At 40.2% G+C, this 27481-nt stretch overlaps 2 pseudogenes; one reads left to right on the forward strand and one right to left on the reverse strand.

The window, feature by feature from the left end:
- The first annotated feature begins 4846 nt into the window (after window positions 1-4846).
- Gm7781 lies at window positions 4847-26908 on the forward strand (annotated as a pseudogene).
- Gm14987 (predicted gene 14987) lies at window positions 14615-15285 on the reverse strand (annotated as a pseudogene).
- Window positions 26909-27481: the final 573 nt, after the last annotated feature.

Consider the following 27481-nt stretch of genomic DNA (forward strand, 5'->3'; position numbering starts at 1 on the left):
ATATCCATATACTTTCTCAGAAAAGTAGTGCATGGCTGTGGAGAGTCTGAATGGGTAGGAAATGAATACCACAGATGCTTTTTCGTTATGACATTTGTTTCTTACCAATTACTATTTTCAGGGGAAATATTGATTCCCATTGTAAATGTAGGCAGATAAATCATTAACATATTTAATAATTAAGGGTGGGATCCTAATAAGATATTGAGAAGTAAGGTAGCCTTTGTTCTGAACTTGATCCAACTCTCTAGAACTATAACATTTATTTTCTTCCCATTTCATTTTCTTGTTATTACCTGAATTCATCTTCTTGTTTTTATGAAACTTCTGGAAAGCCCTTTGCAGCTGATGTGCACAACCATTAAGTGTAGGTGATTTGGCTTCTGCTTTGGGCGATGCTGTGGAGCACACCAGCTTCCTGGAAGAAACACTGCAGAACGAGATCAATTTTGCTTCACGGTGCTTAATATCACCTCAAGGTCCTTCCCCTTCTGTTTCTTTTTCCTCTTCCTTTTGCATCATACATTCGAATAACCACATGTGTGAACACTCACAGGAACACAGCTCAGTGTGCTTCTATAAAGGTACAGAAGACAATATGGCATTATACATGCTTAATATGCCATTTGGAATTCTCTAGAACTTTGTTGCTCCAAAATCAAATATGTTCAGATACAGGGAAAGATGTTTCTCAGTTAGAAACACGCAGGTGCCAACTTGGATTTCTCTTCTCTATCTTTACCATTTGGCATCCATTTTGCAGCCTGGGGGCCTTTTTTTCTTTCACTCTCTCCTTTTTTTTTTTCTCTTTTCCATTTGTAGTTTAGAAAGAAAGCAGCAGGAGAGGATTCACTTTGTCTGGGAAAAGGTATCAGGCAATTCCTCTTAGAAAGGCCTCATAATCTAAGCATGGTAGTTTATACCTATAATCTCAACTCTTGGGAGGCAGGAGGACATGAACTTGACACCAGGATGGGCTACACAGAAAGACTTTGTATGGAGATAGAGTGCTCATATTAGTCAGATACTTCATGTAGGTCAATGGACAAACAAACAAACAAACAAAAACATTAAAGGACTTGACCATATTTCCTTATCCCTTGATGCAGTGGAAATGATCGTTCTATTTGTTCTGAATGCAAGAGCCAGGCAAGGTGGGACACACCTTTAATCCCAGGACTTAGGAAGCAGGTGCAAGCAGCTCACTGTGAGTCCTAGGCCACCTTGGTCTGCATAGTGAATTCCAAGACTATGTATAGAGACCCTGTCTCAAAAAAAAAAAAACTAAAAAAGAATAAATGAGCCTGAGTGAATCCAAGATATTGCTCAGCAGGTCACACACTCTTGAAGTATCCATATTAAAACACAGTAAAGTGAAAGGAGAGAACTGATTCCAAAAAATTATCCTCTCACCTCCACACAATGCAGGCCCATGAATGTACACATCATAAGAGTTGCTATGGTTATGGTGTCTCTTCATAGCAGTAGAACAATCTGGCTAAGACAATATGTATGCTTTTTCTTTCATTCTTTTTTTTCTTTTTTCTTTTTTTGCTGGCATGTATGTATATATAGAAACCTGTGTACCTGGTACCTACAGAGCCAGAAGGTAAAATTAGATCCCCTAAAACTTGAATTATAGATGATTCATGAGAGCTATGACTTAGAGAATAGATTCATCTTCCTTTTTCTTCTGATTCTTTTTTTTATTGGATATTTTCTTTATTTACATTTCAAATGTTATTCTCTTTCCTGTTTTGCCCTCCAAAAACCCTCTCCCCCCTCCCCTAACCCCTCCCTCTGCTCACCAACCCACCCACTCCTGCTTCCTGACCCTGACATTTCCCTACAATGGGACATAGAGCCTTCACAGAACCAAAGGCCTCTCCACCCATTGATGTTCGACTAGGCCATCCTCTGCTGCATATGTAGCTGGAGCCATGAGTCCTACCATGTGTACTCGTGTGAGAGGTGGAGCTGAAGAGAAGATGAGAAGTTCAGAGTCAGAGAAAGTGAGTTTGAGGACATCCTGGACTACATGAGACACCATCTCAAAAAAAAAAAAAAAGATTATGTTGTATGAATTTTCCTGGAGGACACATGACCAAATAACTATTCACCACCTATAGGGAAATAAAGACTACCCAAAGTAACAATTCCTCCAAAGTCTAACTTTGTGAATCAGTAACTTTATTGGAACTACGTAAAGATATATTGTGAGGGATTATATACAGAAGCATGGGCGATCACAGGCAACTACATTGTTGAAAAGCCCACCACAGCATGGGTTATGACTCAGGAAAGCTGCATCCCTGGTGCCGCCTTGCAAGACTTGAAGGTGGGTCTACTGGTCATAAAATCTGATCTCCCCAGAAGTCCATACTGTTTATATAATCATAAGGAGTGGAAGGTTTGTGGATCTTGTAAGTTTTGGGACCTTTCAGAGCTTTAAGTTATCCTGAGTCTTATTGAGCCATGTTTACACCTTTAGGAGACCTTAAGGATGGAATGCTTATGTTGGCATGAAATTGCTATGTAACACTTTACATAGGCAGGTAGGATAAAGAATCTGAGCTAGCACTCAATGCTGATTGGAAATTTCACCTTTAAAAAGAGGAAACAACGGAAATTATGGAGGAGGACTGCTTCAAGATTAAGGTTGGAGCCATCATTTAGATATTCCTCTGAGATTGAATCGCAAGAAGGAAGTCAAGGATGAAGCTATTTTAGTGGCATGTATTTGATCTGGCTTAAGAGGAACATGAAGAGTGAAAAAGCTCCTGATCTAGATATGCCTTTTAGGAACATCTCACTTATGACCAGGCACAAATTTTGCAAAAAGTCTTAGGAGTCATCAGGCAACGAAAGCTAGTAGAAGGCAGTGTAAGGGAAACTGGAAGATCGTATTTTGAAAGGCAGATGTCAGGTGTTGATAGGAATTTGAACAAGAATAGAAGCAGTACTTTGGATTTTATTGTGAGCAGCTTGCTAGATACCCCGTTAGGGGCATCTTCCATGGAACCCTAGGAATAGAAAGATCATGCAGGATATTGTAATAGGGAAATGCCTGAGAAATGGATACTGAAGGTGATGAGTCTGGGCCTCACTGTTCTTTTGAGACTGGCTTGGAAGCGAGGAGACACACAGGATGGTATCATAGTGGTAAAAGGCTCTAGGCAAAATTTTGGTGTTGAGGTGAGTGGCTCTGCAAAAGTTAATGTTTAGATTTCTAGTCATTGAGGAGGATGAAGAAAGGAGATTTGAGCATGCCCAAAACACAGTGCTTTGTCTCTCATTTCCTAGAATCAAGGCACTCCTGAAAAATCTTCCTCGTCTCTCCCAAACTGGACCACAGCACTTTGCCAATATTCCTGTGATAATGAGATAGCTGAGAGAAATCCCTGCCCCAACAATAGGACCCTTTCTGCCTCATTCTGTTTTTGTTTTGTTTTGTTTTAAGATTTATTTATTTTGTATATGTGAGTACACTGTTGCTGTGTTCAGATACACCAAAAGAGGCCATCATATCCCATTACATATGGTTGTGTGCCACCATGTAGTTTCTGGGAATTGAACTCAGGACCTTTGGAAGGACAGTCAGTGCTCTTAACCACTGAGCCATCTCTCCAGCCCTCTGCCTCATTCTGTTAAAGATATTGCAGCAACTTTGCTTCTTCTTAAATCTTAGAGAGAGAGAGAGAGAGAGAGAGAGAGAGAGAGAGAGAGAGAGAGGCATTGTTCCTATTGCTACTATCACTAGTCATTTGAGTTTTCCACACAGATGAAATTACACACACACACACACACACACACACACACACACTGCAGGTCATACTCCAGGATTAGAAACAAAAGCATCTATTTCTATTCCAGGGACCTGTAAAGGATAACTTTGCCTGTCAAAACCTCTATTAGAAAACTATTTTTGAGTTAGGGAAAATGCAAACGTTTTTTCTCATCAGCACATTATCTCTCTTTTGATCTCTGTGTCAATTTTACGACAGGTTTCTTCAGCGAACTCCTAACTAGGCATAGCAATTAGCCCTCAGTAAGGATTAGAAGTGTTCTATGTCTTAGATTTTCAGCGTTGAAAATGTAATTCTAATAATCAGATGAACAGGAAGTCCTACTGCCTGTGTGCTCACCTTTTCTACAGCTTCAGATTACTAACACACATTGGCTCAGGAAATTTAATATGACAAAAAAGAAAAACAAATGCTTTCCCATTTTTCTCCAAGCATGGATAATTTACCCCCTATGGCACTGCTCACTTGGATTGCTCCTCTCCTTTTCTCTGGAAATGTTACTTTATATTTATTCCCTGGCTTTTTCAAAGGCTCTAAGCCACTCCTAGAAAGGCCTGTAGTGTGAGAAAAGGGAGGGGGGAGAAGAGGAGGAGAGGGAGAGATTGATGGCTCTGAAAGACAGCGATGGCTTTGTCTGGCATTCTCAAAATGAATTTCCCACCAACTTCTCAGTCTTTCCTAGTTACTAAATTTACCATGTGCACTCCAAGTCCTACCCTTGAACTCTGCGAGTTTTATTAAAACACAGGATAGAGAGGAGCAGGAGCTACCCGGGCTACTGAATAAATGGGTTGTTCAGTAGAGATCAGCGGAGAACAAACACCTCCTGCATGCCTCCTGCTCATACTTAGACACTGCACTGCTGCACCCACATTCTCTTGATATGCCCTGCAGGCTTGGACCTGGGCACTGGTCCTTTTGCTTAGAACAGCCTTGCCTCTCCACAAGAAGTTCCCCCTTTGAGCCACCTTTCCCATCGTGTGATTAACACAATGCCTCTGTGTGATCTATCACGGATGCTGACACATTTGCTTCCGAGTATGAATTGGGCTCCGTGCAGCGCAGAAGGCAAAACTGCAGTGAAGGGAGCCCATCTGCAGCTCGCGAGGCATGGTTCGTGTTGGCTCTGCTAGGAAAAACCACTTTCCTGGGATGGGTAGTAAATTGCCACGGCAGGAGATGATAATATTTGTGAGCCTTACTAACAAGCTTGAATTCTAACATAAGGCAGGTTCATTGTTATGCTGCAAAATGTGAAATCTTAATGCTTTTGCTATTCAGACTCATCTTATTTCACAACATGATTTACTCCATGCAGCCAGCAGAAGGGGCGGAAATAGGGGAGGTGGGAGGAAAGTGTTGGGAGTGGAAGCACAGGATGAGCCCAGTTCTGAAAGCGAATTCCCTTGCCCCTGATAATGCACTACTGTGCTTTGATTAATACTCTATCTTGTGGGAGAACAGTGTAGTTTTCTGTAGCTCTTTCTTCAGCTTAGTTGCTGTTTTTGTTTGTTTTCCTGCATTCTACTTTTGAAATAGCCATTGTATTAGGTGAAAACCTGGGTAGAAAAGGAGAAAAACTATCACAAAAGGGGTATGAGTCTATGCAAAGACATAAGGAAAATGTTTATTTAGTCAGATTAATTTTCTACTGTCAGAAATTTCCAAGCAGATGGTAAAGAAAATGTTTGATCTGCCCTCTGGGCTATTGATAATTGTATCTGATTCTCATAGAGCTATAGGATCATACCTATCCTGATGGGTACCGACAAAACATGGGTTTTGGTACTTGTATCCAATGTTTTCTCTCAGAAGAATAAGTTGAGAGCTAATTAAGCTAATGCTTCTAGGAAGTACTGACACATATTTAGGATTCACTTTTAATGCAGCTCATTGTAGGAACATGTAGTCTACCATGTATGAGTGGGTCATGGTGGCATGATTGTAGATGATATCAGCTTGAAATAATTTAAAAATGCCATTAAAGGTTGTTCTGTGGTCATTATTACTGACCAAAATAAACTACTTCAATAAACCTAGGATTGACTACACACACACACACACACACACACACACTCACGTTAAATGATGTGCTGTGATCACTACCTTCCTTAGCAGAGCCTGTCAGAATTGTGGACTTGGCCTGCAGTTGAGTACGGTATATGGCACTCTCCACACAGCTTTCAAGCTTCTGCTTTCTTGTGGCCTTACAGAAGAGCTGAGAGAGGAAGGAAAGAATGCAACATCTAGGAGACTAGATGCCATTTCCAGAAACTTCCATAATCTGGTCATGACATGATTCTTGATTAACCCTGAAGACATAGAGAAAAGCTTGGAGATAATTGCTTTTCAGATTTGGAACAGAATGCAAGTCACAGTTGCCTTTGTAAAGCTTGTCATTCAAAGCTTGACTTGCTTTGAACGATAATGTCCAAATGTACACAGAGATGACAGGAGAAGGGCAACTGGAGACCTGTGTGTCTCGAGAGGGACAAAGTCAGAGGAAAGCACATTTTTTTCCCATGCTGCATCACTGTGGGTGAATAGAAACAATTTTGAATGCATCAACCTCTGCATCTGGGCTCTCCCTCAAAAGGAATTATGCTTGTGTCTCTAAAAGTGACAAAGAAAATTCAAGTCAGCCTTATTTGTCATTTCAGTGCCAATGTCAGACTATTTCCATATCCCTTTGCCTGTGCAAATTGGATCGAAAAGGCATTCTAGAAGGTGCCAAAGAGGAGCGCCAAACATCTGCATGGCGCCAAACATCTGCATGGTGCTACTCTGAGGCTGAAAGGACAGCTTTCCTTCTTTACATCATTTTTTACTCCCTTATACTAATTTGTGGTTATTCAGGAAGCAATGAGCCACAATTTGATTTCTGCAGAAGTAAATCCTGCTGACAGGTAAGTGTTATGTGCTTCACTGAGGACTGAGGCCACTGCACAGTGCAATATAAAATATGAAATGTACTGCATGTACTGTAAGAAAGGAAATAGGAAATGCAGACATTAAGTCTCGGGTTTTAACATCCTCTTATACAGGTCTGTTCTTAAATCGTCTCTGTTTGCTTTTACAAACAAAAGCACTCACAAAGATTTCATTTTGACACTGGAGACTCTTAGAACAACTAGTAGTGTGTTACAATAGGATTTTTAGACTGCCCCACATTATAGGTTCCCTTTGAAGAGAAGGATCAAAGTTAGTATATTAATGGTCCCCAGTGAATACTGTAGAAATGAAATTTAGGGTACAAAGGTTAATAACTCAATGGGATTCTCATTTGTTTAAAAAAAAAAAAAAGGCTTTGTTTCTTGTCCACTTCCTAAACTCTGCCACAGAGGCATCAACTTCTCATACGTTGCAGAGCAGAGCACTTTGCCATGATTACAGAAGTTTAACGTTAGGCTATGTAGTAGAAGCGGCCCTTTCTGTGTTTATTCCACCCCTTCTGAGCCTGAACAAAAGCGTCTTGCTGTGACAGTGAGCAGACCATACTGCTTACAGATGGGGAGGAGACTGCAGGAGTTACAATGGTCAAGAAGACAATGGCATCAAGGGATCTGTACAGCTGCCAACAGACTCACCCGCAGTACTGGCAATCTCAGGTCTGCAGTGGGGTTTTTTCACAGTGAGTAATTGCATGACAGCAAAACAGAAGAAATGGAGACTTTAGCTAGAATTGCAATGCTGAAACAACCTAAAAGCAGCCAGGATGTAAAAATACTTAGGATTTGCCTCAGGATTTGTTGTCACAGCTATTTTTATGAGATTCACGTGAGAGATTCAATCTTTTATGGTGGGCAGCTGGTGCTGGTCTCATCAGCATCATCTCACAGAGGGTGTCTAGTCGGTACTATAGAAAACCTTACAGCAACTTCAAAGAACCCGGCAGAGATGAGAGACCTTCACTTGATTCTCAGCTGTGCCTCTTGGTTCTAATCAGATGCTAGCCATGTGGCTATGGGTGTAACGTTTGGAACCAGGCAGACCAAGATCTGAAAAGTTCCCCATAGTGGTTCTCAATCTTCCAAATACTGACCCGTTAATATGTTTCTGAATGTTGTGATGACTCCAACAAAATTTAGTAATTTTGCTACTGTTATGAATCATAATGTAAATATCTGGAATATAGGCTGATATGTGACCCCCATGGGGGGAATCATGACCCTGGAGTTGTGAACCCCTTCCCTTGGGCAAGTTGCTTAATTTCTTTGTTTTTTTTTTTTTTCTCTCCTGTTCTTAACGTAAATGTTCATGAGAGTGTCAGGGTTAAACTTTAAAATAGGGAAAAGCTGTTCTTGATAACTAGCATGTACTAAATGCTCAACAGATTGTAGTTGTCATTGTGAGCAGAAAATTATATTATACCCACCCTCCCCCCAACATTGAGAGTGTAGTATTACTTCAATTTAATGCCATGCTCTAGGAAATCATAAACTCTTTCCTGTGAGGAGGTAATGAGCTGGCCTGTCTCTCCTTTGCTGAGAATATGAAAACTCTAGGTACCACAAAGGTAGTTTCCAGGGATCCCAAGAGCATCTTTGGAGATCCTTCAATAAATAAATATTGGTTCGCACATCCAGAGACTCTCATACAAACCAGACCAACAACTTTCTACTTGTAAGAAGTGATGCTGACACAGGTTTATTATCACAGGTCCAGGGTATTTTTCCATGAATTTCCAGTGATGTATCATGAAGGACCCCAGATTATGTTGAGAAACTTGCTTTATATCCAAACATGGACACTAATGAAGAGGGAAGATGCTGAGGAGGCTAGCTGGACTTGGGCAGAGATGGAAACAAAAGATGAGAAGCTGGGTCCTGATCTACAAGATAAGCCTCAGACCAACAGGAAGCTAATGGAAGGGGGAGGTGACCAGACCACTGGGACCATGTCTGCCCACTAAGCCTCATGAGACAAATATGTACTCTGTGGTAGAGCACCCTAATATGCTGAATTCTACAACTTTGGACAGTAAAGCCCTTTTAAGCTGACATGTTTGGATTCTTATTGAGCCACCATAGTATTGGAGGGCTCCTACTTCTGTATCAATGATTGTTTTATACAAATCCGAAAACAGATGGGAAAAACACCATTGAAATCATGAAAGAAATCAGACTACTCTTTGATTTAGGAAAAGGAATCATTAAGCTGTTTTATTTACACCTGAGACAATCGACTGTCCCTACTTTCACATTCCAATGCATTGAAACTGCCTTGTCAAACTTCTTAGCATACCTATAAGGTCCTTTGTCCTTGGCGGTTCAATAGCAGCTCTTCAATATTTAGAATCTAGTCATTAGGTGCCTGATCCAAATTGAGATGATGTTTCTTTCCTGGCCAGAGACTGTTTTGTGGTATGCTAATGACTTTGGGTTTTTTTGGGGGGGTTTGCAAATGTGAAGCCAATAGCTTGTGCTGATTAACTGGGGTTAAAGACTATACTTAACCAACTATATCTATATATCTACATATACATCAAGATATTGATATGTAGAAATAGAGATAGATAATACAGAATTTATCAGTGGCTATTATCCTCTGAACTCAACTTGAGCATAATTTTATGCCCAATGTCTAATTTGGGCTTGTTTGTTTGTTTTGTTTGTTTAGTTTTTTTTTTTTCTTTTTTCCGAGATAGGGTTTCTCTGTGGAGCTCTGGCTGCCCTGGAACTCACTCCATAGACCAGGCTGGCCTCAAACTCAGAAATTCACCTGCCTCTGCCTCCCAAGTGCTGTGATTAAAGACATGCGCCACCACTGCCCAGCTAATTTGGCCATTTTAATGTGGCCTTCTGACTATACCAGATCTTTAGCCATTGCTTGAACAACTAAATGACCAGAAAATTTGTTCAGGGAGTTTTAAAATTTAAATCTCAGTGAATTGCTTCGAACCAGTTCAGTAGACAGAAGCTGCAGGATCAAATTCTCTCCATCCTCATCCCATCACTCTAATGTAAATCCATCAATTTACCTGAACTACCTATGCCACCTGGCTTGTTGTTTCACATGCACTCATCCAGATCTGACAGAACTTGACCCTAATCTAAAATCTGAAATGCTCCAAAATCAAAAATGCCATGAAGAAAATATGTCAACGAGGATAAAAAGTGCATCTTGGCTTCATATTGTAGACCATAGTCAAAATACTTGTATCTTAAAACCAGTGCAGTTGGATTGGAGAGATGGCTCATTGTTTAAGAGCACTCACTGTTCTTTCAGAGGACCAGGGTTAAATTTCCAGCACCCACACGATAGTTAACAACCATATTTAACTCTGTCACAAGGCATCCATCTCTCTCTTCTCGCCTCTATGAGAACCAGATATGTTTGTGGTGAACAAATATACTTGCAGACAAAAATACCTATGCACAGAAAAAGTAAATGATAAATAAATATATTTTAAAGTACAATTATCTTCATGCTGTGTGTCTCATACATAGGACATAAATAGCTTTTGTGTTTAAATATGGCTTCATTCTACAACGTATCTCATGATATACATTCACATATATCTAAAAAAAATGAAGCTCAAAACCACTTCTAACTTCACGCATTCTGGATATTTATACTCTATAAAAGATCATGTTTTCTCATAAAGGTGTGATTATGACAACTGATTGTTGGAAGCCTGAGCTAAAAATTTAAAGGTGTCTTTGGTTTCAAAAGTGAAACAAACTCCTTCCACCCCCCAGATAAAAGGGAAACTCCTTGTCATGGCTATATGCCCAACAACATTAACCCTCTGTTGAGTTTTGGTGTTTTGTTATGCTAAATACTGGTTTCTCCCAAAGACCATGAGTAGACCCTGGGGATACTATGTAACCTTGCCCTGCAAGTTATCCCTGATCAGTGAATAAAGATACCAATAGCCAATAGCAGAGCATCAGAGACATAGGCAGGGTTTAGGGTTCTGGGGCTTGGGATTGGAGGAGAACCACAAAGTAGAAATAGAAAGGTAGAGAGAGGTGAAGTCACCATGGGGTAAAAATCATAAAATAATGGCCAGGTGGGTTGGCTAATTGGAGCTAAAAGCAGTCCAGAAGAAACATGGTAAATTACATAATGGGATTATTGGCTGGGAAATAGATGTAATAGCATAGAGGATAGATATCTGCCCAGCTCTTGTGCTGATTAGGGCTTATTATAAATGTAAAGTCTGTGTGTCTTTTATTCTGGAACTAAATGGTCATGCAGTGTAGAAACCCTGGGTTGAGGTTAAATATTTTGACAACAATCTTCTGGCTGCCTAAATCTCATATAAATCGCATATGAATCACCATATACTTCCTTGGTCATTAGTTACATTTAGGATTTTAATTTCTGATAATTGTGATCATGATTTAGGGTACAAATACAGTTTTGTCTTCTTTTGTTTTGTTTCCTAAATTCCAGCACTGGACATTTGAGTATGTAATTTCCTTGGTCTTTTGGTTTTTAGTAGTTTCTTGTTATCCAGCTATTTTTTGTGATCATAAGGATGACATCTGTGGTCTCCATTAGATTAAGATTTACAAAAGTGGAAACTGGTTATGTATCTCTAGTACCTTGTATGTAATAGAATATCCACACTGAATGAATAGATGAAGACTGTGTGTATAACTAACATACATTCCCTTGTTAGATTTTCTCTTGCAAGTTCCTTTATTTCAACACTTACCTAAACATCCAGTATTCTCAGACAGGCAAGGCCACCTTCATTTATGACCTATGCCCCATGGGAATCTTTCCATTTTCCAAACATTTCTTATCCTTCTGTAAAAACTCACTATCCTATTTCCTTAATAATCTAGTCTTAAGGCAACAGAATAACTCAAGAAGATTACTTAACTCGTATCCAAATTTTCAGAAAGCATGTCTTAAGTAACTCTCTTTGTATCAAAGTAGGGGGTCCAGGACATGGGATAAGGATTTATGACCAGACCCATCAGAAACTGTGGACACTTTGTGTATCTACAAATATGTACTAATGCACTGTACTTTGGTACTTGGGATCAAATACAGGATATACTGTGCTACCTTTGCAGATCACATGGTTTTATGTAAGCTATTAAGGATTCTGAAATAAGCTGAGCCATGGAGATTTAGATTATCTGGAAAATTTAAGTGCAGACACTGCTGTTAAACTAAAATTCTCACATATCATATTGCTAAGAGTTGGAGCTGGGTGATGATTAAAAGGTGTTTCAATGTACTGTTCTCTCTGTTGTTGAATATGTTGGCCAGCTTCATAGTCTTAAAATAAAGCATTAAAAGCTAAAGTCTCAGTCCAATTGAACAGTGTGTGTGTGTGTGTGTGTGTGTGTGTGTGCGAGAGAGAGAGAGAGAGAAAGAGAGAGAGAGAGAGAGAGAGAGAGGAAGAGAGAGAGAGAATGTTATTATGGAATGGGTTTTGTTTCTTTGTTCTTTTAATGTTTTTTTTTTTTTTTTTCACTCGAGATTGAAGCCAGAGAACCTTACAGCTTTGGTAATGAAATGTTTGACATTTCAAAATTTACATAAAGGAAAATTGACTTTCCTATTCAACTAGGATTACAAGTGGAACATTAGCTTCAAATTCTTCATTTTTTTTTTTGCCCTTTCATTTAATCAAGTACCAAATCTTACTAGTTTTACTCTCTATGGTTTTAAAACATTTATATTACATAAAATGTAATGTGTATACTTGCCTATATATGTGTGGGAGTATGGACATCACATGCCACATACATAGCACTGGTCTCAGAAACTGTATGTATTCACTGTCATGAAAGCTTATACATTTAGGGTAGACCATTGACTTGGAGATGCAGGCTATGTTTTCTTTTTTCATCACTGTGCCTGGACACACCTGACAACTTAAGGGAAAGAGAAGTTATTTGGGCTCTCAGCTTCAGAAGGTTTCAGTCCGTCATGGCAGGGGAGGACTTCCCAGCAGTTCATACAAAGATTTTGAGACAAAGGTTATTCATATCACAAAGCACCAAGAAGTACGGAGCCTTTGATAAAGTACAGAGCCCTACAGATAAAATCAGGGGCCCAGACAACACTTTCAAAAGTCTACTTCCAATGATTTATGTCCATCACCCCTGGGTGATGATGATCCCACTTCCTACAGGCTCCACATCCTCCCAAAATAGTACCACCAGCTGGGAAATAAATATCCAAAACACAACATCCAGTAGAGAACATTCTCAATTCAAATAGTAGTACAGATATTTTTAAAAATTTGTAATCATTGAGAGTTCTCTCTAAGTACACAGACACAGCCCAAGTATTTAAGTCTTGACCCCCAGTTCTTAGCACTACTGAGACCAAGATGAAGTCATAGCTGAAAGAACTAAGATGTGGGGCTTAGTGGGTTGAAATAGGTCATTGTGGAGATGGCTTTGAAGATTATATCTTGTCTCTGTATTCCATATATCATGGTCTCTTTCTGGTTCCAAATTGACAAAAGGTAAGCAGCTTTCCTCTCTCATAGTCTTCCATCAGGATGTCTGCCTAATTAAAGGCTTTGAAGTAAGGGAATGATGAGCTGAAACCCCTGAAGCCATGAGCCCAAATCATCCTTTATGTTAATTTTACCAGGTACTTAGTCACAGCGGAAAAACAAACCACCACAAAACAAAACCCAAATAGAGAAAATGAGTACATGTATAACACAAAGATAGCAACCCTTCTCTTCTCTCTTTTTCTTATCCACTTTAATTTATCTCACATCGATTCTCTTACATTTGCTATTCACCTGCTATTTACAATCTACAGAAATTTTGATATATGTCTCATCCTGGAACTGATGGCTTAAAAATATACCTCATTACTGGATTGTGAGCTTTAGAGAAAAAGCATGGCTGTTTTATTCCTCACCCCAGCACTTGCATACAGCTGCTGCTCAGTATATACTGATAGAGTGAATGATGTCTACACTGCAAAATTTATGAAATTAAAAACAAGAACATCTACTTAACGTGATATTGGTGAATAGAATTTTAGGAAAATATGTTTGACAATACTTGACCCTTCTGGAAACCCTGTGATTGAAAAGACATGCTTATGAAAAACACTGACAAAATAAATATGCATCCACTCCTTTCAGATCATATAATGAGGACCTTCTTGGAGAAAGTGAAATGATGTTACCCGCTGAGTGAATTACATGTTTGCCATTGAAATCATCTAACTCTGCAAAAACCAGAAACACAGAAGCAAATGTGCCAGCCATTCCCTCCCTGTAAATCCTTGGTCAGAATTATGCATAGTGAGAGTCTGAAATGAACCCTTAGCAGCTCGTGAAGCAGAAATGTATCGACCAGGAGTTCTGTTTTCAAAGAAACCATCTTCTTGATAACAGCACTAAGAACCTGAGTCCTTTGCAGACCCACAACAAATCTGGCTGAACATGCCCACGTAAGAATCATGAAATTTTGCAAAATACAAAACGTGTATTTGGGGGAACAAATAGTACGTTTTTCAAGGTTTGTTTTTTGTACATTGTAGCAAGTGATCATAATGAAGAACAATGATTGTTCCTAAAATAAATCCTCTGCCCAGTCCTTTAAATATAAGAATGAAATTTTGTTTGTTCATGAAAGACACTGTGAAAAAATATTTTTATTGATAGAGCTTTCCCTGTATTGGTTTTCTAGTTAGATGAAGTTGAATAAAACTACTGGTGTTAGACAAAATTAAGCCATACCATTTATTTTTATTTCTTTTTCAGCTTTACTGAGGTTAAGTGAAAAACAAAACATGTATTTCTTTAAGGTATATAACATTTTTTATCAAGGTCTCACCATTTATTTGTTAATCTTAAAGACTTCATCTTTGCTGGACTTAAAATTAGAAGCGCTTAGGCACAGCAGCCTACTTCTCTTGGCATGTGTTCCTGATGTCTTTCTTTGGTTTACTTCACTCTTTTGGCCAAAAGTTTAGCAGCCTCTTGTTTTCTTAGTACATTGTTTCTTCAGTATTTGTGCTGCAGGACATGTAGAATAAAAAGATGCTGAATCTTGGATGTGTTGGTTCTGGGCTTATTTTCTTTAAGAGTTATCTGACAATATATTTGCAGACATCATCTTTAAATAGATGGAAAGGCTTTTGGATCCTGTTAGCTCTTTGTGCTCCAGTCATTGAGGCACAGTAGCATCTGTCAGTCCAGCAATATCCTTCTCTCTTTCTGTTTCCATAACCAAGTAAAGTAACTCAGATTGACATCCACACACAGACTTAGGACTCCTCTCCCTAGTTCTTCTTTGTCTGTACTAAGAATTCCCCTCACTCAATAGCAAGTTCACTATACTATGAGTCAAGATACCTCACTTCATGAGAAAGTAGTGATTGTTATTTCCACCACTAATTTGGACCAAGTAACACTTCCACTCAACACCCAGAACATCAGCAGCTCCTTCTGTGGCCAGGAAGGAGGCAGTCAGCTTCATCATCCACTTCAATGAGTTTCTGACAGGCCAGTAGCTAGGAAGGAGGTACTCAGCTTCTCGTTGACAAAGCCTACTACTGCCTAGGAGGCACCAGAGAAAAGGGTCATGATTCTATGGCTTTTTTTTTTTTTTTTTTTTGCTTTGAACAGACACACACACACACACACACACACACACACAGAGAGAGAGAGAGAGAGAGAGAGAGAGAGAGAGAGAGAGAGAGAGAAACACTGAAATGCTCACTCTACTCATGCTGACTCACGTATCTACACTCCACAGTTACTTTTGTGCATGTGCATGTATATGGTGAGAACACTTGAAGACTACAGTTGACACAGTAGAATTAACTAGTCACTGTGCTATGCTGTTCATTTTTTCAATGACACATACTCAGTTTGAAACCGAATGTTTCTGGATAGTCCATCCTTTCATCTTAGCTCCAAACTTTGTCTTCTGTAACTCCTTTCATGGGTATTTTGTTCCCTATTCTAAGGAGGAATGAAGTATCCACACATTGGTCTTCCCTCTTCTTGATTTTCTTGTGTTTTACAAATTGTATCTTGGATGATCTAAGTTTTTTGGCTAATATCCGCTTATCAGTGAGTGCATATCATGTGTGTTATTTTGTGATTGGGTTACCTCACTAAGGTTGATATCATCCAGATACATCCATTTGTCCAAGAATTTCATAAATTCATTTTTTTAAATAGCTGAGTAGTACTCCATTGTGTAAATGTACCACATTTTCTGTATCCATTCCTCTGTTGAGGAACATCTGGGTTCTTTCCAGCTTCTGGCTATTATAAATAAGGCTACTTACCCCACCCAGGGATCCATCCACATAATCACCCACCAAACCCAGACACTTTTGCATATGCCAGCAAGATTTTGCTGAAGGGACCTTGATATAGATGTCTCATATGAGGCTATGCCAGTGCCTGGCAAATACAGAAATGGATGCTCACAGTCATCTATTGGATAGAACACAGGGCCCCCAATGGAGGAGCTAGAGAAAGTACCCAAGGAGCTAAAAGGGGTCTGCGACCCTATAGGAGGATCAACAATATGAACTAACCAGTACCTCCAGAGCTTGTGTCTCTAGCTGCATATGTAGCAGAAGAAGGCTTAGTCCGCCATCACTGGGAAAAGAGGCCCCTTGGTCTTACAAACTTTATATGCTCTAGTACAGGGGAATGCCAGGGCCAAGAAGTGGGAGTGGGTGGGTAGGGGAGCAGGGTGGAGGGAGAGTATAAGGAACTTTTAGGATAGTATTTGAAATGTAAATAGAGAAAATATCTAATAAAAATTTTTATTCTACTGAATAAAAGAAAGAAACCAAATGTTTGTAAACTTTAAACAAGTTCTTGGCAATTCCTTAACCTCTGGCATATAACCGTAAACTCTGGTTCTATGTGTTCATGTATAGGTGATAATGTAGTATCTGACCTTTTGTATCTGGATTCTTTCACTTACCATAATATTTTCTCAGAACCATTGTTTGTTGCAGATTGGCATGACTTCCTTTGTAAGGCTCAAATATTATATGTAGACAAACCACATTTTCTTCATAGTCATGTATCAACACTTAGATTGACCCCATTTACTGGCTGTTGTGAATAGTCCTGCAATTACCATGGGAACAAAGATATCTCTTTGAAATATTGATTTCATTCCATTGACTATATACCCAGCAGTGAAGTGGCTGGTCATATGGTACATCTGCTTTGGTACTTTAGGAAATCCCTATCCTGTTTTTCATAATGGTTATACTAATTTACAATCCCACTAACAGTGGACAAAATTTCCCTTTTCTCCCCACATCTTTACCAGAACTTAGTCTTTCTGATAATATCCATTTTAAATGGAGAAATATGATTTCTCAATACACTTTTTATTTGCATTTCTTTGATGCTCTGGTGACCATAGGAATTTTAACATTTTAAAAGATTTTTTCACACTATTTTTATCATGAAGTGCAAGCACTCTTATATCACAATCCTTCCAGGTCTGCCCCTCCTTGGGATCTCCTCCTCACCGCCCACTTCTCACCCACCCCCAAAAAAATATAGAAAAAATAGTGCAATTTTTATTGCTAATATACTCACTGGATCCTGGTCAGCAGGTTCTTGTAGAAAACTGAGTCCTTGCTCACCCACAACTCTTCTGGAAGCCATCAGTTGTGGAGACCTGCATTTCAGTATCCTTATTACAATTTTTAAGAGTTCTCTTCGAAGCCAGGCATGGTGGCGCTCGCCTTTAATCCCAGCACTCAGGTGGCAGAGGCAGACGGATTTCTGAGTTTGAGGCCAGCCTGGTCTACAGAGTGAGTTCCAGGACAGCCAGGACTATACAGAGAAACCCTGTCTCGAAAAACCAAAAAAAAAAAAAAAAAAAAAAAAAAAAAAGGGCTCTCTTCGATAGTTTTCTGTCTAGGCTCTTACATGTGGAGGGTTGTCACAGCAGCCTTTGTGTCTCTCTTTCCCAAAGGTGAATCTACAGTCATCAGTATCAAAACAAAAGTAACTGCCTTGCCTTTACAGTCACTAGGATATCTATATGGTCTCTGTTATCACCTTGTGCCATAGACCTCAGCATGGTCTCTGGTGGCAGTACAGACCATGGACATCAAAACAGTCCTCTGATGCTGCATGGGCCATGGAAAGCCTCATATCCCTCAGGAGTAGCACATGACACTCATGTCAACATGGCCCTTGGTAACACAGCCCACGATGTCAACATGGGTTCAGGCTGCAGAACAGACTATGAATATCTGTATAGCTTTCAGTGGTAACATGGGCCATGGACATCAACAAAGGCCCCAGATGGAGTAGAACAATGGACCACCCCTCCCCCCAACATAGCCCTCAGTGGCTACATCATCATGGCCTCAAGTGAGAGTGGAGGCCACTCTCATCAATATAGACCCTGGCAGCAGCATGGCCCATGGACACAAACGTAGCTTCAGGCTACAGCACGGTGAACATTCACATGACCTTAGGTGGTAATGTGGCCAGGAACATCAACAAGGCTCTTTTGACTGTCATAGGACCCTGGACATCCACATGAACCTCAGAATTCATCAGACCTGGGGCAGCAGAGCATGGATACTAAAGTGGTCTCCAGGGGCAGCATTGATCATAGAGGTCTTTAGAAGAGTTATAATCCAGAAAATGAACAATTCTTCCTCTTGGACATCCTTTTGCTGCTCAGAACCATGGCAATGGGCAGCGTGTTCTGAGGCTGAGGCGGAGTACAAGCTCCAGGCTGCTGCATACTATGCTGTTGGCCCTAACTGGCAAGATACTTCCCTCCAACCCCCACTTCCCCCAGTCCTTTCTCAAAACTATCACCCTGACACACCCCCAGTTCTGGCTCTCTCCACCACCCACTTACTGTTCTGTTTCTCAATCTTTCCCATCTCTCCATCTCATATTTGTTCGTCATTGGAAACTGCAATGTGTTACACTGTTTTTTTTTTCTGTCCAAACATCTTTACATGCAAGTATGTTTATTGCAATAAGTTGTTGGTCTGCTTCAAAGATATCTGTTTCTGACACACCATAAATACTGGACCATCACTGAGACTCATCTTGGATATCCTGCTGTTACCCAGAATCAGGGTGAGCGTGTGGGTAGGCCATGCATCTTAGACCAGGTTCTGTAAGAGCTCTGGACTCCCTTGCACCACCCTGCCCTCTCCGGCTTTCTAGACTCAACCTTTGTGCTTATAGGGGGCAGGCAGAACCACTGCCCAGTGTGCTCCACCTCCCAGCAGGGCAAGTAGCTCTGGGTGCAACTACAGAGGCTCAATGTTCGGGAGCAGCCGGTGGGGCATAAGCCTGGCCCTATTCAGTAATGACATCTGGATCTATAGGGCCAGCTCGTACACCATCCAGCCCCTCATAGATGGGAGTTGGTGTTGAGGTGGAATGACTCAAAGCACTGGATCTGGGCCAGGATATTAGCTGAGTTGGTCTGTGCATGCATAGGCCTGTCTTCCGGGGTACTGCATGTGGGCTTCATATTTTCATTTTAAATTATGTCTATGCACGTGTATCTGCAAGTGGGATTGTGCATGTGTATGTGGAGGTCAGAAGAGGACATTGTATCCCTCAAACTAGAATTATATATAGGTGGATGTCAGCCATCTGACATAGGTGCTGAGAACCAAATTCAGGTCCTCTATGAGAGCAGTATGAGCTCTTGACTGCTGAGCTGTCTCTTCTGCACCAAGAATCTTACCATGTACTTTCTGGCTAATTGTATGTGCTCCTTCCTTGGAAAAGTGATGATCCATGTACTCTGATCATTTTTAAAGTAAATTACTGTAGTTCCCAGCTGCTGACTTTTAGAAAATTTTTATACATTTTGAACAGACAGTGACAGATATATCGTCTTCTATCATGGGTTACTTTTTCCTTTTATTGTTGTCTTTGCTATTTATACAAAATTATATGGTAGGTCTATTGTTGATTTGTTCAGGAATCTCCTTACTGATTTCCATAGTGATTATATTAATTCATACCCTGACCATGTATCAGATCCCATCCCAATCATTGCCACACATTTTCTTTGTTTTCCTGATATGATCTTTCTGAATGGGAAAAGGTGGAATCTAATTGTAGTATTGATTTGCATTTCTCCAATAGATAGAGATGTTGAACATTTCTTTTTCATATATTTAGTGGTAATTTGTATTTATTATTTGAAAAGTAACCATTTGCTCATTGAATTACTTCTTTGTATATATATATGTGTATATATATATATATCACATATATACACACATATATGATATATATTGATATGTATATATAATATTTATTTATTTATTTATTTATTTATTTATTTATTTATTTATTTATTTATTTATTAGTTTCTTGTATATTTTGGATAGCCATTATTTTAAAAATAAATAGCTGGCAAAGATTTCCTCTGATTCTATTTTTTTCCTTTTATTTTTTTCAGATCGGATTTTGCTGTGTAGCTGAGGGTAGATTTGAAATCCTGACCTTCTTGCTTTAGCTTCTTGAATGCTGGGATTACAGACACGGTAGGGTACATTTGTTCACCACTAGGCACAGCTCCTCAAGCTGTTTTGATTATCACAACTTTTTAATATAATTTGAAATCTGGATTGCCATGCTTCCAGCTTTTTTACATTCCAATTGTTTTAGATATCATTGGCTTTCTTTGGCTCTATGTACAATTTAGATATATTTTTGTATTTCAATGAAAAATGTCATAGTTTTGAAAGAGATTACATTTAATCTATAGATCACCTCTTGTCCACTAGAACTCTTTTTTTCTACAATTTGTCTCCTACTTTCATGTCTCATTTTGATGTGTAGCTCACTGAGTTTAGTAAGAGTTACTTGCTCAAATTGGGTGAGAAGTTATTTAGTGGAGAAAAGGCAATTTATCAGTGGCTTCCTTGCTGAAGAAATTGACACCCTTTTGCCAAAAATTATTCATTGGCAAGAGTCCTTTTGAGAAAGATGGGACCTCATAGACTCCTCTCCATCCATGATGAAATAAATATCAATAGTCTCAATCCTGTGCAGGTCTTGTAAAGGTAACCATAGTATATAACCAGCAGTGTGGTTGTGTTCACCTCTCAATTGTTTCCTCTGATGTACAGAAACTCTTCAGATTGCCACATTTGTCAGTTTTTGCTGTTGATTCTGGTCATTGGGAGTCTTATCCAGAAAAATCTTTGTTCATTCCAATGTCTTGGAGCATTTAACTCATTTTCTTTTTGTAATATCAATTTCCCATTTCATATTTAAGTCTTTAATCAATTGTGAGTTCCTTTATATATATATATAGTGAAAGGTCAGGATCTAGTCTCCATCTTTTGAGCATAGGCATATACATTCCTCAGCCTTGTTTACTAAACAGACTATCCTGCTGCCAGTGTATTATTGAAATCTGTTGTAAGCTTTATCAGCTGTACTGGTACATGGCTGCAACTTATCTGTACAGTTCTTACCTGTATGTAGTCTGTGTCCCATTCACTCCTTCTGGGAATCCAAATACATTTATATGATATATGGTAGTCTTATTTGCTTGAGTTGGTAAGATCAGAGATAAACAGATTATTGCCTGAAGGTCAAATCTGGCATGGTTTTGCAGGGCTCTCAAGCTAAGAATTGTTTTGTTTTGTTTTTACAATTTTAAAATAGTGTAAAATGAAACAAAACAAAAACTAAGGCAGACAGGAGCAGTGCACAGCAGAGATTTCACATGGGCTACAAAATCTGAAATGCTTTGCTTTGCCTCAGAAAAGCCTAATTTTCTCTTTTAGAAATTGGAATTTGGGCTGATATTGAGAGAAAAATATGAAGAGGGAATTTGCTAGACAGGATGGGAGCCAATGCCAATACGAGTAAAATTATCTCCTTATAAACTCACTCTTTCTTCACGATCCTCAGGACAAGGTGTCTGAAAGGTGACTCTACAGTCTGGTGTTCTTCTTTCAAAAGGTCAGAGCACCGTACATTTTCTGACCACCTTTGTTTGCATTCAGCTCTTTCGAATGATAATTATGTTTATATATTTCTGAGGGTTTGTAGTTATTTTCTGTCCAGAAATTGACAGACATTTTTTATAAAGTAGAATATAAATTCAGAGACAAAGAGTGATAGAATAAAAATCTTCATGGTCCTAGTTAGTTTGTTCTCCTTGGTATTTTAGCATTAACTGCATCCTATTTTGTTGTTGTTATCTTATTAACATAAACTAGAGTTATCTAATAAGAGGACGCTCAATTTCAAAAATACTTTTATTTATTTAGATTTCAGGCCATTTTTCTTTTCTTTTCTTTTTTCTTAATTAGATATGTTGAAATGTTATCCTCTTTCCCTTTCCCCTCCCCCTGATTCTATGAGGGTGCTCCCCCACCCACTCACTCACTCCCACCTCCCAGCCCTGGCATTCCCCTACACTGGGGCATAGAGCCTTTATAGGACCAAGGGCCTCTCCTTCCATTGATGCCCAACAAGGCCATCCCCTGCTACATATGTAGCTGGAACCATGGGTCCCTCCATGTGTACTCCTTGGTTGGTGGTTTACTCCATGGGAGCTCTGGGGGGTCTGGTTGGTTGATGTTGTTGTTCCTCCTATGGGGCTGCAAAACCCTTCAGCTCCTTCAGTCCTTTCTCTAACTCCATTGTGGACCCCGTGTTCAATCCAATGATTGTCTGTGAGCATCCACCTCTGTATATGTCAGGCCCCTGCAGAGCCTCTCAGGAGACGGCAATATCAGGCTACTGCCAGCAAGCACTTGTTGGCATCATCAATAGTGTCTGGGTTTGGTGTCTGCATATGGGATGGATTCCCAGATGGGACAGTCTGTGGATGATGGCCTTTCCTTCAGTCTCTGCTCCACACCTTGTCTTTATATTTCCTCCCATGAGTATTTTGTTCCCCCTTCTAAGAAGGACGGAAGGATCCACACTTTGGTCTTCCTTCTTGAACTTCATGTGGTCTGTGAATTGTACTTTGGGTATTCCGAGCTTTTGGGATAATATCTACTTATCAGTGAGTGCTTTTACTCTTCTTTTGTTCTTTTTAAATTTTTCTTTCTTTATTTAATCTTTTATTTATTTATCTATTTATTTATGTATTTATTTTACTCTCCAGATTTTACTCCCCTCCTGGCCCACTCTCATACCTCCTCCCCATACCTCATCCCATACCTCCTCCCCATGCCCCTGTCTCCACGAGGATGTCCCCACTCCCCACCCCTCACCTCACCAGACCTCTAAACTCCCTGGGGCCTCCATTCTCTTGAGTGTTAGATGCATCTTCTCTGACTGAACCCAGAGCCAGCAGTCCTCTGCTGTACATGTGATGGGGGCCTCATATCAGCTGGTGTGTGCTGCCTGGTTGGTAGTCCAGTAATTGAGAGATCTTGAGGGTCCAGATTAATTGAGACTACTGATCCTTCTACATTGTTGCCTTCCTCCTCAGCTTCTTCTTCCATAGCCTCAGTAATAATGTCAGGCCTTGAGCTGTAATAATGTAATAATTACATAATAATGTAATAATAATAATAATGTAATAATGTAATAATGTCCCCTTGAGCTGGATCCCACTTTGGGCCTGTTGCTGAACCTTCTTTTCCTCAGGCTCCTCTCCATTTCCATCCCTGTAATTCTTTCAGACAGGAACAATTATGGGTCAGAGTTTTGACTGTTGGATGGCAGCCCCATTCCTCACTTGATGCTGTCTTCCTGGTGGAGGTGGGCTCTATATCTTCCCTCTCCCTACTGTCAGGCATTTCATCTAAGGTCCCTCTCTTTGAGTGCTGAGAGTCCCTTACCTCCCAGGTCTCTGGTACATTCTAGAGGGTTCCTCTAACCTCCTACCTCCTGAAGTTGCCTTTTTCCACTCTTTCTACTGGCCCTCAGGGTTTCAGTTCTTTTCCCCTATCCAATAAAAGATCACGTTCCCCTCTTCCCCAGCCTGTCCACTTTCCCTATCAGGTCCCTCCCCCCTTGTGATTGCTTTCTTCTCCCTCCCAAGTGGGACTGAGGTATCCTCACTTGGGCCCTTCAGTTTGTTGAACTTTTTGAGTTTTTGATGTATCTTCAGTATTCTGTACCTTTTTATTTTTTTCTAATATCCACTTTTTAGAGGATACATACCATGCGTGTCCTTTTAGGTCTGAGTTACCTCACTCAGGATGATATTTTTTCGTTCCATCTATTTGCCCACAAAACTCGGGATGCCCTCATTCTTAATAAGTGAGTAGTATTCCATTATGTAAATTCTTAATAACTGAGTAGTATTCCATTGTGTAAATGAACCCCATTTTCTGTATCCATTCTTCTGTTTTGGGATATCTAGGTTGTTTCAAGGTTCTGGCTATCACAAAGAAGGCCTCTATGAACACATTCGAACATGAGGCCCTGTGGCATGGTGAGGCATCTTTTGGGCATATTCCCAAGTGTAGTATAGCAGGGTCTTCAGGTAGATCTATTTCTAATTTTCTGAGAAATCTCCAGATTGATTTCCAGAGTGGTTGTACCAGTTTGCAGTCCTACCAGCAATGGAGGGGTGTTCCTCTTTCTCCACATCCTCTCCAATATGTGTTGTCACCTGAGGTTTTGATCTTAGCCATTCTAATTGGTATAAGGTGGAATTTCAGGGTCGTTTTGATTTGCATTGATTTGCATCTGATCACTAAGGACTTTGAACATTTCTTTAGGTGCTTCTTAGCCATTCGAGATTCCTCAATTGTGAAATCTCTGTTTAGTTCTATACTCCATTTTTTGATTGGGTTGTTTGGTTTTTTTGGTGGTTAGCTTCTTGAGTTCTTTATATATTTTAGATTTTAGTCCTCTATTGGATGTGGGGTTAGTGAAATTTTTTCCCCAATCTGTAGGTTGCTGATTTGTCTTGTTGACTATGTCCTTTGTCTTACAGAAGCTTCCTAGTTTCATGAGGCCCCATTTATCAATTCTTGATCTTAGAGTTTGAGGCATTGAAGTTCTGTTTAAGAAATTTCCCCTTGTGCCAATGAGTTCGAGGCTCTTTCCCACTTTCTCTTCTGTTAGAGTCAATGTATCTGATTTTATGTTGAGGTCCTTGATCCACTTGGACTTGAGTTTTGTGCAAGGTGACAAATATGGGTCTCTTTTAATTTTTCTACATACCAACAACCAGCTATAGTAACACCATTTGTTGAAGATGCTTTCTTTTTTCCACTGTATACCTTTCGCTTCTTTGTCAAAGATCAAAAGTCCATAAGTGTATTGCTTTATTTCTGGATCTTCAATTCTATTCCATTGATTAATATGTCCATCTCTGTACCAATACCAAGCAGTTTTTAACACTATTGCTTTATATTAAAGCTTGAGGTCAGGGATGGTGATTCCCCCAGCCATTCTTTTATTGTTAAAAGTTGTTTTCAATATTTTGGGTTTTTGGTCTTTCCCTATGAATTTGAGAATTGTGCTTTCCATATCTTTGAGGAATTGTGTTGGGATTTTAACGGGGATTGCATTGAATCTGTAGATTACCTTTGGTAGGATGGCCATTTTTACTGTTAATTCTGCCAATCCATGAGCATGGGAGTTCTCTCCACTTTCTGATATCTTTTTTTGATTTCTTTCTTGAAAGACTTGATGTTATTGTCATACAGTTCTTTCACTTTGGTTAGAGTCACCCCAAGATATTTTATATTATTCATGGCTATTTTGAAGGGAGTTGTGTCCCTAATTTCTTTCTCAACCTGTTTATCATTTGTATAACAGACGGCTATTATTTATTTGAGTTAATTTTATATCCACCCACTTTGCTGAAGTTGTTCATCAGCTGGAGAAGTTCTCTGGTAGAATTTTTCAGGTCACTTATGGGTACTATCATATCATCTGCAAATAGTGATACCTTTATTTCTTCTTTGCCAATTTGTATCCCCTTGATGTCTTTTTGTTGTCTTATTGTTCTAGTTAGCACTTCAAGTACTACATTGAATAGATATGGGGAGAGTGGTCATCCTTGTCTTGTTCCCAATTTTAGTAGGATTGCTTCAAGTATCTCTCCATTTAATTTGATATTGGCTGTTGGTTTGCAGTAAAATGCTTTTATTATGTTTAGGTATAGGCCTTGAATTCCTGATCTCTCCAATGCTTTTAATATGAAGAGGATAACATTATGTTGATTTGTGTGTGTGTGTGTGTGTGTGTGTGTGTGTGTGTGTGAGAGAGAGAGAGAGAGAGAGAGAGAGAGAGAGAGCCTTTACATCATGCACCCCTGTCCCACTCATCTCCTCATCCCTTCATATTCACCCTTCACTCTTGCAACTTCCCCCCTCAAAATAGAAATCACACAGACCGGGGAATTCATGTGGAGGTCAGAGTGAAAGCAGGTGTGAGTAGAAGCCACAGAAGAAGTCATAGCTGCCAAAGTGTTTGAGTCCACTGGAAAGTTCAGTCTGGCGTTGGCAGTTGCAGGAGGCATGGTGAACTCTGCTTTGTATAACGTGGATGCTGGACACAGAGCTGTCATCTTTGACTGATTCCGTGATGTACAGGACATTGTGGTCAGGGAAGGGACTCATTTCCTCATCCCTTGGGTACAGAAACCAATTATCTTTGACTGCTGCTCTCGACCATGGAATGTACCAGTCATCACTGGTAGCAAAGACTTGCAGAACGTCAATATCACACAGCGCATCTTCTTCTGGCTGGTGGCCAGCCAGCTTCCTCATATCTACACCAGCATTGGCGAGGACTATGATGAGCGGGTCCTGCCTTCTATCACTACAGAGATCCTCAAGTCGGTGGTGGCTCGATTTGATGCTGGAGAATTGATTACCCAGCGAGAGCTGGTCTCCAGGCAGGTGAGCGATGACCTCACAGAGCGAGGGCAACATTTGGACTCATCCTGGATGACGTGTCCCTGACACATCTGACCTTCGGGAAGGAGTTCACAGAGGCAGTAGAAGCCAAACAGGTGGCTCAGCAGGAAGCAAAGAGAGCCTGATTTGTGGTGGAAAAGGCTGAGTAGCAGAAGAAGGCAGCCATCATCTCTGCTGAGGGTGACTCCAAGGCCGCTGAGCTGATCGCCAACTCACTGGCCACAGCAGGTGACGGCCGGATTGAGCTGCGTAAGCTGGAGGCCACTGAGAACATCACCTACCTGCCAGCGGGGCAGTCCGTGCTCCTCTAGCTTCCCCAGTGAGGCCAGGCGGGCCATGGCCTCCATCATGCTGAATGATGCCTCCCTTCTGCCCCACCCCAGAAATTAGTGTGAAATTTAATGATTGCCTTAAAGTGAAGGAAATAAAGGTAAAATCACTTAAAAAAAAAGAAATCACACAGACTAACAAACAAGAAACAATAAAGCGTAGAAAGCAGCTCATCATGAAAGCTATAGTTCAGCGAGTCTCACAGTATATCTTTCGGTCCCCATATCTTCACTTGCAAATGTTCATTGCAATGAGATGATGATTTGGTTCAAGATCTCTGGCTTCTGTGACACCACTAATATTGGATCCTCATCTGGTCTCCTCCTGGGTATCCTGCTGTTTCCCTGTGCCATGGAGATCTTGCTGCTTTGGTTCAGCGGGACTGGCACTTGTGAAAAGTCCCAACCATTTGCTATTGATGTAGATTTTGGGGTGGGTCAACTCAGAGACCTGCAACTGGGCTTGGGTGATAATGTAGCTTGTCAGGGCTCCAACTCTCCCTTATCTGCACCACCAGGGTAAGCTGTCCACCACCATCCTGCTAAGCCACCCAA

This window comes from Mus musculus, chromosome X, assembly GCF_000001635.26.
Source record: "Mus musculus strain C57BL/6J chromosome X, GRCm38.p6 C57BL/6J".
Lineage (NCBI taxonomy): Eukaryota > Metazoa > Chordata > Mammalia > Rodentia > Muridae > Mus > Mus musculus.